This window comes from Fukomys damarensis, unplaced genomic scaffold (assembly GCF_012274545.1).
Source record: "Fukomys damarensis isolate Sample0158 unplaced genomic scaffold, DMR_v1.0_HiC HiC_scaffold_31, whole genome shotgun sequence".
Taxonomy (NCBI): domain Eukaryota; kingdom Metazoa; phylum Chordata; class Mammalia; order Rodentia; family Bathyergidae; genus Fukomys; species Fukomys damarensis.
In genome coordinates, this window is record NW_022900943.1 from 10,640,147 (window position 1) to 10,652,468 (window position 12,322).

General features: G+C 39.3%; 1 long non-coding RNA gene across 2 annotated transcripts in view; it reads right to left on the minus strand.

The window, feature by feature from the left end:
• Positions 1 to 3,742: 3,742 nt before the first annotated feature.
• Positions 3,743 to 12,322, minus strand: part of LOC104866798 — a 52,258-nt gene continuing 43,678 nt past the window's right edge. For both annotated transcript variants that reach the window (XR_781572.2, XR_781571.2), the window contains 2 exons: positions 8,545 to 8,702; positions 3,743 to 4,275 (listed from right to left, as the gene is read on the minus strand). This is a non-coding gene — a long non-coding RNA (uncharacterized LOC104866798). The remainder of the gene's footprint in view (positions 4,276 to 8,544; positions 8,703 to 12,322) is intronic.

Below are 12,322 nucleotides of genomic sequence, written 5' to 3' on the forward strand. Positions count from 1 at the left end.
ATCTTACGCATGTTACTTGATTCTTTTAGGTTCTAGCTTTCTCTTTGGTTATTTGGTTATGCAGGGCTGGGGATGCTTACCTGGTAGAGTCGATGTAAGCATGGACTGAGATAATATAAAACAGCTAGCTATAGACCCAGCCTCTACCAGACACTCAATGAAGAGCAGCTTTTTCATTTGCACTTAGCTCACTTTCCCTGAGCTCTGTTATATGTGATCCCTAAGTAAACAGGTGAACCATTTGCAAGTAGGCCTATGGGTAGAGTATCATTGATAGGCAGTGGAGGTAGCAGGACTGGTGAGCGCTGTTACATGAGCAGAAACCACGAAAGTGGATTCACAATACAGCCCAACCCTCTCTTCCATGAATTCTTTTTTTCCACCCGGGATAAAAGCCATACTATGTATCCGTATCACTCACTGATGAACTGAGATCATCACAGCATATAGTTCCTTCAACCATAGCTGGCAAATGATTCCTAAACTGACAGTTTGTCAAATGTTTTTCATAGTAAAAGAGTAAAAACAACATATAACAAAAAAAAAGATGCAAAGAAAAGCAATCTACTACGAAGAGTGTGTAAGTCCAGCCCACTGTTATAAAGCAGAATCCATTGGGTTGAGATGAAAGATCTAAAGGATCACTGGAATATAGGGCTGGCAACCAGAATAAACCACCTATTGTCTCCGCCTAAAGCATCAGAAGAACACTTGGTTATCACTCTTCCTTTCCCCTTCCCAGCATCTACGTGTTTATCCACAAATGCTGCTTTATGGTCAAGGAAGTAAAGGGAAAAGGAGGGATGGACAGGCAATGCTTGTATCAGTCAGTGCTTACTAGAGAAACAGATTTAATGCCAGATATACAACTGTATAAGAATTGACAAGATTAGCATACAATGGCCACCCACAGTCGGATGTGGAAGAGCTCAAAAGAGCTGCCTTGTCCTAGAGATCTGAAGAATCCATTGAAGGACTGGAGCTCATCGTAATGTCCTGTGCCGGTCCGTACCAGGAGGTCAAGGGGCTGCAGGGGAAGCCAGGAGACAACGTCCAAGACATCCAAGGTGAAGGTGAAGCCTGGAGATCTCCAAAGAAACAGAAGCAAGCTTTTCCTCTTCATTTCCCTTCTATACAACTCAAGGGACAAGCCTCCTCCTGTCTTCAGTAAATCCCCCCAGTCACACCCAGAACTGTGCTGATCCAATTTAGTTGGGCATTTATTGCTCAAGTTGACACAACCTGTTAACTACCATAATGCTGATCTGAGTTTAGAAAAATATCTGAAGGACAAGGCAGCTCTCTCCACACCCTGGAGGCTGCCCTATACATGGGAACGTTCCAAGCTCTTTTTCTGTCGGCATGTCTCTCCAGTGGGATGCAGGATTATCTAAAGACTCCATACAAGCAAACTTTCCCCTTACCCCAGGTGCTACATTTTCCTGTTTCTGACTGAACTTTGCTCAGTTTAATTTTTTAAAAAATACAATAGATCTCACACTAAAATTTTTATTTTCCTCTAGGGTATTTTTCTTCCATTTACTTGAGGAACTGTGCCCAGAAAATATTTTGAGAATGAAATTATACTAAGCCTGAAATAACTTACAGAGCCGCAACCTTTTGGGGCCTGATTTCATATTATTCATCTTAAATAACTGCTGGTGTCTGGGATTGCTATAGATATTTGTCCTATTGCGTCATTGCGGGACATCTGAAAAATATTTTACCAGCTCTGGCAAAGGAAAAACTGTGATGGAGATGAGGTGGTGGAAAGTAGACAGCAAGGCCCAGCCCCTCTGAGCTCTTGCACTTACTTGAGGGGAGTCATTGCACCCCACAGATCTCTCTCCTGGCAAACAGGCGTAATGACATTTTTCTATTTTATCTCTATGGTTGTCGTGAATATTTTTAAGAAATCTATATGGAGGTGTTTTAAGAGAAAATATAAATGTACCCATAAGTCATTACTATTTCCAGTTTTCAAGTTCCATTTGGGAACTTCTATTAAATTTCTATTTTCCACAGCTGTCCTCTCCCAGTTGCCTCTACAAGACTAAAACCATTTAAAGAGAGTTACAGACTGAATTGTGGTTCCCCCTAAAATGAATATGTGGAAACTCTAACCCCTCGTGTGACTATATCTGGAGATTAGGGTTTGAAGGAGGTAATGAAGGTTAAATGGAGTCATAAGGGCGGGACCCTGATCCAACAGGACTGGTGTGTGTGTGGGGGGGTGTCCTCCTAATGATGAGTCAGCAGATCCCTCTCTCCCACACAGAAAAGAGGCTACAAAGGTGTAAGGAAAGTGGGAAGGGTAGGGGAAAGGGAATAAGGGAAAAGAAAAAAATACGAGAAAATGAAAACATGGAAATGAAGTGTTTGCAAATGGGGAGGAGAAGAGGGAGTGAAGGGAGGGCAGGGACAAGGGGAAAAAATGAGAACCAAGACCTGTCATGTAAAGGTACAAGATCCCAATGATGAATGTAACTGTACTGTCTACCTAAAAAGTACCAAAAACTCAATGAGGAAAAAAATGTTTTAAAAATCTTTCAATAAACAGAATTTGTTTTAATTGAAAAAAAAAAAAAAGAGGCTACAGAAAGGGACAGGAAGAAGGGTCCTGAAAAACCAAAAGAAAAAAGGGCTCTCTTAGTTACTTTCTCAGGTTGAGACATGATACCTGACCCCCGCAGCTCTAAGAAGGAAAGGTCCCTGTTTGCGTTTCACCCTTTGTGGAGACTTCAGTCCAACTTCGGCTGGATCCGAGACGGGGCGGCCTGGCGGAGGGGCGTGGCAAGTCTCGGTGGCCCAAACACTTCCCCGAAGCCCCGCTCAGGAGCGCCTGAGGCTTTGCCGGGACAGCGAGACAGAAATCCTAACAAAAGCCCTCACCAGAAGCTGTGCACTGCCAGCAGCTCCATCTTGATCCCTGGTCTCCAGAACTGCGAGAAAATAAACGTCTGTTGTTTAAGCCATCCAGTCTATGGTATCTTGTTTAGGGAACCTGAGGTGACTGATACAGAAAGAAAATAGGACATGAAAGTACCCACGTCCTCTACTGGGGCCTCAGAACGTACTTCTCTCAGCCTCGGGCCACCTCTACCACAGTGCTTCTAAAAGCCACTGCTAAAAGCTAGAGTCCCCAAACTCCTCTTCCTTTGTTCTCTAACAAAGGCAGCCTTAAAAAAACAAAACAAACCAATAAAGGAACCTAATGTTCAGACTGTCGTTATTATGCACATCTTCTCATAAGTGTGAGAAGTCAAATCCAATACTAACCTCTAGGTTCTTCGTGTGTCTTTATCCATTGGCTTTATTCACATAACTTTCTGGCTTGAGAAAAGCTATCGGGAGCCTTACTGAGAATGTCCTCAGGGATCTGGATTCTGAAGAGCTGGGTCAAACTGCGAGGTGACTGCTAGTCCTGCGCCATTGTTGTTTTTGTACCATGGGAAGGTTTCCCCAGCCACATCTGAATGTTTGTTTTGCTTGCGATTAGAAATGACACTAATGTACGATGATAGAAAACACTGTTAAAAATTCTTCATTTTATTTCTAAATGTTTATTAATTTGTTTCCCAATGTCCAGACATATCCAGCTGTACTTTATAACTCTATTAAACCAACACTTGATCTCCTGTAACTGCTGACCATGTGGTCATCCTTCCACACATCAAGGACATGTTTTGGATCAGAAATAAAATAATAATATTTTTAATGACTCACTGAAATCTGTGCCTTTCTTCTACTCTTGATTTTTTTTTCAAGGGAGCATGGGACATGCTGACATAAATGCCCCAGCAGGTCATTTTGTAAGTCTTAGCATGGTCCGTGCTGTTTTCCAGATCAAAGAAAACATCCATTCCATTCTACCTCCATCTCCCTGGCCGCATACCAGCCCTCACATCAGTGTGATGGGAAGAGAACTTCAGATCAGCACCACAGAAAGGATGCCCTTTTCGGTCTCTCAGAGCTGTTTCCCCTTTCTCTTCGCAGCTGTGCTGAGAAGAAAATGCCATCTACTTCCTGAACCAAAGTAGGCAGTACATGAGAAGTCCAAATGTAGCTGCTTAGCCATAAATTCGGAATCTGGTAGGCCTGCTGCGCACCTGGGGCCTGACCAAATGGTAGTCCTCTCTTTCCCTCTGCCTTTTGGGCTGGGTCCACATGGCCTGGCCGGCTGCCTCAGCTTCCTGCTGGAACACGAGCCTTTTGCCAAGTCACAGCCCTCTGACAGAGGCCCTGCGCATAGCCTGGCTCCTCAAAGCTCTTTCCCTGGGGAGAAAAAACATGCTCTATGTTCTATCTTGTATTCCTTCCTTGCTGTTGACACTCACTGACTTCCCAACCACTGGTGAGGCTTCTGTCTGAACACAGACATCCAGAGGAGAGTCACTGCACTGGGAAGTTGAGTATTAACTCAGTGTCACTTGTGGTGGGGGAAAAGTGACTCTGCCGATGGTCTCTGTTGATCTGTCAACAGGAGTAGAATAGGAGCAGAAGATTCTCACCCCCAAATGTTTTATAACCCCAATCTGTGAAAAACACCGAACAGATGAGGAATCTAAGACTCAAGGGAAAGCCTAGGGCAAGACTCAGCCAATCATTCATTATGCATTAGTTTATTCAATAAATGCTCATCAAAGACCCTGTATGTACAAGATGGGCACTACTGTGATTTCATTCTCATTTGAGAAAAATCTTGCAGTTCAAAATACATCCCACCTCTTATGTGACAAATCTTAGCCTATCCAATATGAGGCAGTCACAACCCTGAGGGCTCCCTTTGTGAAAGACAGGGCAGGAGAAGCAGAGACAAAGTCTTTCTTCTGCAATCTATAGGGGCCACTTCTGGTAACTGATTAGAGACCTGAGTCCTTTCCTAGGCTACTTCAGTGGGTTTCTGCACTCCATGGTTCATGTATTTTTAACAGGAAATGCAGGGGAGGGCAAAATCATACCTGGCAGAAGAGATGGAAAAAAGGCTATGAGGGAAAATTATGAAACCTTAGGAAAAAAATTCCTTGAACATCAGCTTGCAAAATCTTTGATGACAATATTTCAGAAGCTCTGAAATCATCCAGGCTCCTAGTGAATGCCTTTCTGGCAATTCTTAAATTGAGGATTTTTCTGTTAATCCCCATGCCACAGACAAAGCACCAGATTCTACGAAGACTTAGAGTAATAATCCTCAAACAAGACTCTGAAAAATTACGCAGTCATGAGAAAATGGAGCCTGGCCAAGTGTGCGTTACTGGAACAGGGCTTATGCTTGATTATAGTAAAACAGCCCCTGCACACTTTCGGGTCTGTTTGTCCTGTTCTCACACTGTTGGTCCCCAGAGACTCCTTTGCCTCATGAAATGATTGCTACAAAAAAGACGAGGAGAGCCCTGAGGCTTCATCGATTTCCTCTGAAATGATTAGAACTGTTTCTGATTGACCTCTGGTTTCCATCCAGACAGTGTATAAGTTATTTTCTATGTATTGTTTGAATTTCACTGCAATGACTGTTCATAGAAGCAATAATAAAAATGCTTCCTCTCGAAATATTATGCAAATGTACATGTGTGCATATGTATGTATATACAAGTTCATATGTCCTCAAAGATAAGTAAATATATTCATTCGCATTTATATTAGTTTATATTCAGTCTCTAACAAAATTTTTGAATAACAACATTTTTGAGCACACTAATTCCAGATGTCTTCTTAACTGCTTAGTCATAATAACTGTGTAAGGCAGGTTCTGTGACCCATTTTACAGATTAGGACATTAATCCTTAGAAGAGTAAAGTAACATATTTACAATAAAGCAGTTGGCAGGTGAAAGAGACACCTAGAAATTGCCTTTGCATTTGGAAATGTATGTAGCCTGCTTAAATGAAGGTATACATTCTTATATCAATTCTGTTGTTGATTTTTTTTTCATCTGGAGGGAAACAAGGAGGGTTCTGTACATGTTTGTAAACACTGCATGCATAACAAGATGCAGTCTCACACATATTTTAACGTGATTGTGATGATGATCCCGCTGGGTGGCAGGAAGGGATATATTTTCCTGGTAACTTGGATATTTAGCTGATAGATTCCATTATACCAGAGACTGGCCTGAAAATAGTGACATAGACCAGAGCTAGATTTCATCATTTGCAAAACAGCAGTACTCTGACTTTAATAATTTTAAGTACTAGTTAGAGTTGAATAAATGAATAAAATGAATAAAAAATAGCATCATCATGCCTTCCGCTTGTGCCATCAGGACCTCAGTTCCTCTTCTCATAACCAGGTTGTCACATTACCCTAAGTCTGCATTCCTACCTTTTGCTCATTTTATGTAATGCTAACAATCAGGAAAGTAGAAGAAAGTATATATTGGACACACTTCCCTCTGGCTATGTCCTATGCAAAGAAAATATGTTTGAGTCTTTATCAAAGGTTTGAATTAATAATAAAACATATTACTGTGGCTGGAGGAATTTCCCTTACATATAATGTTAACATGGGAGGCGGGTATTTCATAACTTAACTACACTGTAAACCATCATCCTGCTCTGCATCTTCCACGTCCTATGGTTTGCCTGCATGAGTTTCTTCTTTTCAGGCACATAAATTGTCAGGGTTTATAATTATTTTCAAAGATGAACTCACGCTGTATAATCTGCCTGAAGAAGAAAATTCTGGAAGGTGTAAAAAGGATCCTAAGCCATCATCCTTCATGAAATTTTAAAATTTCCCCTGGATATTTTTAAAATTATATTTCAAAAAGATAAGAAAAATGAGAAAAATTGAACATCTGCTCAGTAAAACTTCGGGCAGAAAAAGATGAACTCATAGATTAAGCCAATTGTCCATAGGCAATTTCTCTTGGCTTTCTTTAATGATTTAGAATTAGTGTTTCCATCTCTTCATCGAGTGATTTTGGGGCCTTTGATTTGCATTACTTTTGGAAAAAGGAAAGTTATTTAATTAAAATCATAAACCTAGATGAGTTGGGTCCTCATTCCATTCTGATAATGATATTGGTATTTCATTGCGTTTCAGCCTTTCTATTAATAAGGAAGTGACTATTTTGTCTTTGAAATATTCCCAATTACACTCTTATGAGGAACTCAGCTAAAAGAAGGGTTCTTTTTTTGTCTGTTTATTTTTAAATGACAAAGTTTTTATGCCAATAAGTAAAAAGTAATTGTGTTTCTGGATATGTAAACATAAAATCCGTAAAACAAATGTTTTGGTAGAATATGTCTTTTTGGCACTGATTTATCTGGCAACTAAAAGTGTTTTCCTGGGAAACAGAAACTTTTGTTGAAGAAACTTTGTGTATTCTACAATTGATTAATTACAAAAATTAAATAAGTTGTAGAGCTAAGAATGAGAATCCATTTCACTATACAAATTGAGAGCTGTTTGAGTACCTTGTTTAAACTGTTTTAGCATTTGTAGTTGCATTACCCACTACCCCTGCCCCTCAATAGTGATCCCCACTTGTCAATCTGTCAAGTGTCTGTTTGCTATGATTTGGATCCTAATTGTCTCCTAAAGGGCCGTGTGCTAGAGGTTTTGTTGTCAGTCTGTGTTGCTCTGGGAGATGATGGAAACTTAGAGGTGGAGCTTAATGGAAGGAAGTTAGGTCATTGGCAGAGTGATGTACTGAAATGTCTGAAACTGAGAGCCAAAATAAATTAAAAAAAGTTTTTTTTGAGACACAGTCTCACTGTATAGTTCAGACTGATCTTGAACTTACTCTGCACCCAGGTTGGCCATGCACTCATGGTGATCCTCCTGCCTTATTCTCCCAAGTGCTAGGGTTATGGGTGTGCATCATCATGCCTAGAACCTCTCATTATTTTATGTTGGCTTTCTCAGATATTTTGTCACAGCAAGAGAAACCTGACTAACATAGCAAATAGAAATCTTACTAGAATATTGACATTTGACCAGAGGAAGAAAAACAAGATTAAACAAATTTGAATGTCTGTGTATTGGAGTCTTCAGATTTTAGTGAATTTAGTAAATATGGTCCAAAACCATTTTTAAGTCATAAAAGACTATATCTCATTTTCTCCACTTTCAAACTAGGAGCAAAACAGGAATGCATTAATCACAATAATAACAACCCAAACTTCTACAAAATCTTTTTCTGTTTATTTACTCCAGAAGAAGACAAAACTTCATGAATGACAACATGGAGATAAAACGCAGGAGACATCTTAACATTCACTGAGACTACAGTGTATGCAGTGGAAATAAACTTTCAGAGGAATTAGACTTGCACTCTAGTTCCATTATGTAACAGGGCAATGAGCCAGCCTGCCTTCTCTCAGTATCTTCATCTACAAAATAGGCCCATAGTGCTTTTCCTAGCTATCACCCCCTTACCAGACTGCTATATCACAAGGGTCATCTTGACTAGAGGTGAATACTGGTTAGGATTTTCTAGAGGAAAAGGACCAAGTATACACATGAATGATAGGTACCCAGGATCAGAGGTGGGGGAATCCACAATGGCCATCTGCACCCCAGAGCTAGATGATTCGGTACCTGCTCAGTTCCTGAAGCTGGAAGCTGCAGAACAAGAGGGATCAAGAATGCAGAGCCAGTCTGAGCTGAAGGTTTAGAAGCTTTCTGGAGTCACTGTTGGAAGGCTGAGGACAGTGGAGTCTGATGTCCATAGGCAATGGCAGGAGCATAAAACACTCCTGTTGAAGAGGAATGGAGCATTTCAAAGGCAAGCCAATCTCCTTTTTCTTCCCCTTTCATTTCCTCTGTACTAAAAGCCTACTGGGTGGTACCACCCATGGTCAGGATGGGACTTCCTGAATTTGCTGGCCTGCAAGCCAGTCATCTCTGGAAACAACCATAGACACACTCAGAAGTGTGCTTTTGTGATCTGCTAGGAGTTTCACACTGAGTCAAGTCAATGACCATATTAGTGGTCACATAGTGCTTTATAAATAGGAAGATATTCCAGGTTATTTTATTATCATCCTTTTTACTATTTTGGTGATGGTAGTTAGTGTTACTGTTGATGTTTTTAGAATGACAGCTTCTCAGGAGAGCCGCTTCCATTTTTGCTGAGATTCCAGAAACAATAATCAATGCTATTCAAGTAATCTTTTTGTCATATAATTAGGTCTGCATAGAGTCTTAGGTAATCAATAGTCCCTGTTCTTTAATCCTGACAATATAAATTATCAAAGAATTCTAAACAGTCAATGGACCTTATTCTCTTTAAAAATATCAAGTATTTCATCACTTCTCGCCAGAGTGACTTCCCAAACCATGAAAAGGCAGAGGCAGGAGAGTCCACAAAGTAATCAAAAAGGTATCTTTGGGTTAAATCTCTATGAATAATTGTTAAAAATTTTGCAAGCACATTTTAAACTGTTATATTTCTACAATGCTTTTTATTGCAGCTCTTGCAGTGACAGTTGAGAAATGTAAAATAGGGTGGATGAGTAGAAGGAAGGATGGATGGGCAGAACAACAGAAGAGCAAGGACAGGAGAGGAGATAGAGCATATAGATACATAAATCATAAAATATGAGCTTCTAAAAGAGATTTTGAACAATTCAAATATGCAAAAGGAAAAAATATACTCCTAATTCAAATACCTAGAAATAGTAAATGTAAATGTTCTCTCACATTTATTAATGTTCCTCAGTATTTTATGCATAATTTTTTATTTTACAAAATTGTGTTTAACTATGCTGTGGGTTGAATGTGTACCCACAAATTTCATACACTAAAAATTCCTGACCCCAAATGATATTAGGAGGTAGGGCCTTTTGTGAAAGGATTAGCTCATAGGAGGAAAGGCATAAATGATAGCAGAGGTTTTATAAAAATAGACACAGCCCCTCATTTTCTCCTTCTGTTCTGTGAGGACACAGAAAGAAGTTATCACCTATAAGCCAGAGAGTAGACTCTTAGCCCATGCCAAACCTGTGGGTCCCTCAATTGTGGACATCTTCTCTTTAAAACAGTTAAAAGTGATTTTTTATTGTTCATAAGCTGTCTAGTTTGTGGTATTTTGTTACAGCAGCCTCAACAAACATAACATACGAGTATTAGATATTAAAATCAAGTTTGTCGGTACAGTACTATATAATACAGTATAAATTTTAAGTATATAATTTGATAATTTAAAAAAATACCATTCGGCAGGATATGGTGGTGCACGCCTGTAATCCCAGCACTGGGGGCGCTGAGGCAGGAGGATCTCTGTGAGTTAAGACCAGCAGGGGCTACACAGTGAGTCTCAACTACACAGTGAGACCCTGTCTCAAAAAACAACAATAACAACAAAACAAAACCATTTGGTAGCTGTGATACCTCGCAAGATACAGAACATGGACCGGATGGGTGTAGCTCAGTGGCGCAAGGTCCTGAGGTCTATCTCCGGTACTAGGGTGGGGCTGGGAGGAGCGAGGTAGAGCGTTTGTATAACTCTGAATATGCTCTTGCGCCCCTTTCCAATGAGACCTCTTTAACTCAAGCCAGAGGCTAACCCTGATCTACTTTCTGTTGCCATACATTAGTTTTCCCTATTTCAGAAACTCACACATGGGAACGTGCACGAGTATGTATTGTTTTGTATGTGGCTTTTATTCACCAAGCATAATGTTTCCAAGGTTTATTTACTCATAAGTCACTTGTTCTTTGTTGTTGAATAATATTATATTCTATGAACCTGTAACAGTTTTTGATCTATTCATCTTCTAGGAACATTCGGATTTGTTTTAAAATGAGCTACTGTGAACATTTTTAAAGTACATATAACATTTAAGTGTTTTCTAATATGTATCCATTAATAAAACATATTCAGAAGTAGAATTTTAAATATTTGCCTAATTTTCATTCAGTGGATACACTATACTTTAATTAAACACTCTTTATATTTGTACATGTATGTTTCTCCATATCTTCATTATATATAATAGTGTAAGGAACATCTTCCTGTACTTTGAGTGCCAGTAAAGTTTTCAGAACAGTACAAACTCAAGTGATCACCAAAATATTTAAATAAAATGCTCAATAATGTTCTTTTCATTCTTTGATCTGTAATGTATGTGAAAACATTGAACATTCTAGCAGGATAATTAAAAATGCTTCCAAAATTCTAAATGCTTTCTAAAGAGTTCTTCTTCTCTTACTGGCCTTTTTTTGTTTTTCTCTTTTTACTAAGAGCTTCTAAAGAGTATGAGTTTTGTTTGCTATTTTGTGCCTTGATGAATAGAGGAAGCAATACATTTCCACTCTTTTGGATTAATTATAAGGAAAGAAAATGTTCAGAGAGGCCAAATGTGTAGGTGTTGAGCATTGTTTTTTTCTTAAATTTGGGAAATGTGCTTTTGCAACATAGCAGTCAAGCCCCATATCAAAGAAGCGAAATTTAGAATAACAGAACAAAAATGAAAATCCTTTTCAGGAGCCAAAAAAAGATTAAAACAAAGCTTCAAAGGTAGAGCCTATAGATAGAACTGCTGGAAGCCGAAGCATTTAAAATACACCTGTTTTGCTAATTGAAAAACTCACATTCACAACCTCAGCAGTCTCTAAACAAGCAATGTACTGACTCTGCGTTCTGTTCTAAATGTGGTCCTCTGTAACATTTTTTAGAGCAAATGGGCACTGATCCACTGCCATATTTTATCTTAAAGTACCTGATAATGCTTATGGTATTTTAAAATTTAACTCACGCAAGTATGTAATGTTCTTTGATTTACCCATCTCTTCTACACCAAAAGGTAGATTACTGAAGTACTTCAAATTCCTCAATTCTTTGCAACTGTTGTGGTTATTCATATTCCTGAGAGTAGTATGTGTGCATATCTTGTCTTTCTTTCAAGGATTGTTTGATACAACATGGCATTTTGTCTGTCCGATGCACATCTCTCTTCTGGTTACTCAGAGTATGGTTTCTCACTAATGCCAGGTAAGCGAATCAGATATCACAAATATATTTGGTGATGCTAACAAACCCCTGTGTTGAGTTCCAACCTCAGGCTTTGATAATAATGATAGCATCATACTGTGATGTGGTTATGTTAGATGGCAAACAGGAGTTGAGATGCTTTTAACATACAAGTTCTCAGTTTTGTACTAAAGAATGCTCAGGCTTTAGAATTGGAAAGACCTAGATTTACCTAGATTCGGGCCTTAACAATTTTACACGGGCATGTTTTTAAAGCCCATCTTTAGGATAGTTTTGTGCCAATGATATCTGGTAGAAAGGCATAATCATCCCTTCAAAGGAAACTTCTCCCCTTACTTCCATGCATTTCTCAGAACCTATGGAAAGTGGCGGGGGGGGGGG